Source organism: Corvus brachyrhynchos, unplaced genomic scaffold (assembly GCF_000691975.1).
Source record: "Corvus brachyrhynchos isolate BGI_N302 unplaced genomic scaffold, ASM69197v1 scaffold133, whole genome shotgun sequence".
Classification (NCBI taxonomy): domain Eukaryota; kingdom Metazoa; phylum Chordata; class Aves; order Passeriformes; family Corvidae; genus Corvus; species Corvus brachyrhynchos.
The window spans coordinates 140,568-144,641 of record NW_008237249.1 but is presented as its reverse complement, the minus strand read 5'-3'; the positions used below and the strand labels follow the sequence as shown (position 1 = coordinate 144,641).

At 48.0% G+C, this 4,074-nt stretch overlaps 1 protein-coding gene across 2 annotated transcripts in view; it reads left to right on the top strand.

Annotated features, from left to right (window-relative positions):
• Positions 1–4,074, top strand: part of SLC24A3 (solute carrier family 24 member 3) — a 100,185-nt gene that overhangs the window by 79,962 nt on the left and 16,149 nt on the right. The window lies entirely within an intron of this gene.

The following is a 4,074-nucleotide window of genomic DNA, read 5'->3' as shown; positions in this document are numbered from 1 at the left end:
CAGGAAACTCTACAGAAATTTTCTGTTTAAGAAAAAACTACCCGACACCAATGAACTTATGCTTTATTTCCCAGGTGAAAAAAGAGCCAACCCCTGCCCCCAGAGTGGCTTCAAGGTTCCTTCTGAGAAGGAAAGGCAGGAGATGCCACATAGTTCTAGAGGGAAGTCGCTGTGGCTGCAGGACACCACTCAGACAGCAGTGTAGGACAGAGGGGAAGACTGTTAAATACAGTGACTGAGTGAATGCAAAGTTAAAAGACAGGAGAATCACAGAACTGCTGAGTTTGGCAAGTACCTGTGGAGGTTATCTAGTCCCCAGCCCTCTGCTCAAAGCTGGGTCAGCTAGAGCAGAATGCTTAGGACCTTGTCCTGTTGGGTCTTGAGTACCTCCAAGGATGGAGTCTACTTTGTTGTTTAAGCACTCTCACGGTCAAAGAACATTCTTATATTTAAGTGGGATTTCTGTATTTAAAATTGTTCCTCTTGTCCTTTCAATGGATATCACTCAGAAGAGTCTGGCTGCACCTTCTCTGTCGTCTCCCATCAGGTATTTAGGCACATTGCTAAGATCCCCCTGAATCTTCTCCAGTCTGAGCAGTCACAGCCCTTTCAGCCTCTCTGTATGTCAGATGCTGCCATCCCTTAAATCTTCCTTGTGGGCCTTCACGGGACTTCCTCCAAGAAATCTGTATGTTCCTTGTATCGAGGAGCCCAGAACTGGACCAAGCACTCCAGATCTGAGCGGAGAAGGATCATCTTCCTCTCCCTGCTGGCTACATTTCTCCTGATGCAGCCCAGGATGCTGTTGGTGCTCCATGCCACAGGAGTGCATTGTTGACTTCAGTTTGGTGTGTCCACCAGGATCAACAGGTCTTTCTCAGCCAAGCTGCTTTCCAGCTGGTCAGCCCCATGCTGGTATGTGGAGTTTTTCCTTCCCAAGTGCAGGGCTTTTCGTTTCCCTTTGTGGATGTTAATGAGTTTGCTGCCTGCACATTTTTCCAGCCTGTCCCAGTCCCTCTGTATGGCAGCACAGCCCTCCAGAGCATCAGCCACCTTTTCTGGTTTTGTATGGGCTGTGAACTTGCTGGGGCTGCTCTCTCCCCATCATCCAGTTTGCTAAAAAAGACACTAAGCAGCACTGACCGCTGGGGTAAGGCCCTAGTGACTGGTGCCCAGCTGGGCTTGGAGCACAGTGCTTCAGCTGGTTATCAGGCCATTCCGCTGCCCACTTATCTCGACTCTTCTTCCTCTGTTTGTCCCTGAGGATGTTTGAGAGAAATCCAGCAGCCTTGCTAAAGTCAGCACAAACAATGTCTGCTGCTTCCCCTTACCCAGCAAGTCCCCCTTGTCCTACATGGCTGTCAGCAGGGTCAACGGGATTTCCACTCCATAAATCTACATGTCTCGTCCTTTGTGTGTTTAGAAGGGGTACCCGGGATTATGTGCTCCATCATCTTCCTAGGGATCAAGGTCAGGCTGACCAGCCTCTAGTTCCTCAGATCTTCCCTTTTCTTGAATACAGGAGTGCCATAAGGAAGCAAAGCTGTAGGAATAAAATCCCTTTCTTTCATGAGCAATTTATCTGTAGCTCATCTATGTTTTTGTGAAAAAGGATGAAAACGAGTGGCTGAACAGAAGCAGCCGGCTTTCATGGAGGCATAACAATATCACTACTGTTTGGCACACCCAAAATGTCCATTGTACAGTGTGATCACATGGTTGGAAAAGGCAGTCTTGGAAACAACCCCACAACTAGCAAAAGAGAATTTCCTCAGTTTTCACTTGCTGTTCCTGGATTTCTCTCCAAATCCTTGGGTAATTGGACTTTAAAACAAAGCAAGTCCCCTCTTTCACCTGCCTGTTATGAGTAATGAGTTATTGAAGCATTACTAAGTTGCCAGCCAAGGCTGGCATCAGCTGGGTCAGGTGCATCTTGGTGACAGTGCCCAGAGCTCCACAGTGCTGGTTGTTATTCCGGGAGTGCGGCTGATGTCCCTGGCACACAGGTCAGAGGGGGCAGCAGACGTGGAGCTCCAGTTCCTGAGGTCTGTCAGGCTGAGCCTTGGGCTTCTTTGCATGAGCAGGCCCTGCTAACTGCAGTGGGACTCGTGGGCTCAGGCCAGCCTGGGTGTCCACTAAATATCGCTGTGAGTCAGAAGTACCAGGTAATTTCTGAGCTAATAGTACAGGGTTGAGTACTGCTCCTTTGGTGTTTGGCAGGATCCAAACGTGTCTCTCTAGTATTTCCCCTAGAAGGGGAGCTCCTCAAAGCAGTCTTGATGCCCCTGACCTGCATGCAGAGGCAAAGAGAGATGTGTAGAAGACAAAAAGGGCTTGCTTGATCATGATTACTTTTGCGTGGTGATCCAAAACCGTGATTGCCTCCCTAGAATGTTCAGTGTAAGTTGACTGTGGCAAAGTTAAGCTCCTGCTGAGAGTAAACACATTTTAATAAACAAGCTGTAATAACTTCTGTGGAAGCTGTGTTTTTGAACTTAAACTTCAATGCAGAAGAGCCTCCTAGAAGCCCCCTCCAGCCTTGTTTTTCTGTGATTCTAAACACTCCGGGCTTTCTCCAGAGTGTGGTATATCTCTAGCATCATACTCTGTAAAATCTGTACACATTTACCTTGTTCCAGGCTGCCTGACTCAGAATCTCCTGTGGACAAATTTTGCTCCCTGTTAATGCTGGTGTAAAGAGTTCTGCCATGTTACTGTGCAGAAAAGGAGAAGATTTGCCCCGGTGCTGTGTGTGCACACGTGTAAGCAGCCTGGTGCCCTGTGACCATGGGCATTCGGCGCCTTCTCAGCCGTTCGCTGAAGCGGCTTCACGTGGAATCAGGACTTGTTGCTTAAACAAGCTGACTCTGTGGGGTAGTGTCTGAGGGGGGAAAAGGCAGCTTTGTGATCTAACAGAATGAGTCAGGAAAAGAGCAAGAAGGGGACCTGTCAGAGAGACGAATGGGCTTGCTGGAGTCACAGTAGGTGAATGGCAGAACTGGAAATAAGCTGTGAATCTCTGGAGAGATGTCCTGGTGCTGGGTTGCTAAATCGCTTTTTGATTAAGTGCCTCTCTTCTGACTGCCCCTTCCCTGGCCGCATTGTCAGTGGATGCTTCAGCTTAGTATTTATTTTATTCTTCCTTCCTTGTTACAAGAAAGGAAAGGAAAGGAAAACCATCTTACGATTCTCAGGCTGCATCTTGGAAGCATCTGTCACCTGGTTTAGAGAAGGAGATTTTCCTTCTGTATTCCTGCTTCAAATGAAACATTTTCCTCTGGGATGTGGGTACACTGCAAGTGCCTCACTCTTTGCCCTCAGCTCAGGTGTCAATTCCAGAGTTCCTGACTTGGACCAAGCCACCTATCCTTTTCCCATCAAAAGGCAGATCTATTCAGGATTAAACTTTCCACATCACACCCCTTCTGTTTTTACAATGCCAAGTCTCTAGCCCAACTATATGTTTATTATTTTAAGGCTCCTTGTTTCTGAACACTCATTAATGTCCAGGTACTAACTCTGCCTTTGTCTGTGCTTCCCACTGGAGCTTCCATCTCCACTGCTCACTTGGCCACCCGCCTGCAGCAGCTCTGGCCTTCTGTTACGTACACAGCTAATCTGGCAGGCCAGCAGGGCTTTTGGAGGAGAAGCAGCATCCCTCTGGACCTTGAGAGTCCTTTGACAGAGTTCACTTGCTCCTCCCTTCCCGCACTGAGTCCTGGACACGTTGCTGGCTCTCTAATCCAGTAAGCATCCTTCCCCAGTGCACCTGGCCCATGTGGAGTGGAAGGATGTTTGCTCTGTATCTTCCATCCAGTTGCCTCCCTCTGGAATTTTTTTTTTTGCTTGTAAACCAGACGTCATCCAGCAGTATTTTAGAGAACAGGAATTTTAGCCTAAGGATAAGCAGCCAGATTCATTTGATCACGTCAGCATTTGGGAGTATAATCATGTCAGTCCAATTTGCTCCTCTGCCCGATAACTTCAGCCAGTTTCAGCAAAATTTGACAGTACACTAGAAGTCTGAGAGACCTGGCATTCCTTCCACGCAAACAAGCAGCTTGAGACAGCAGG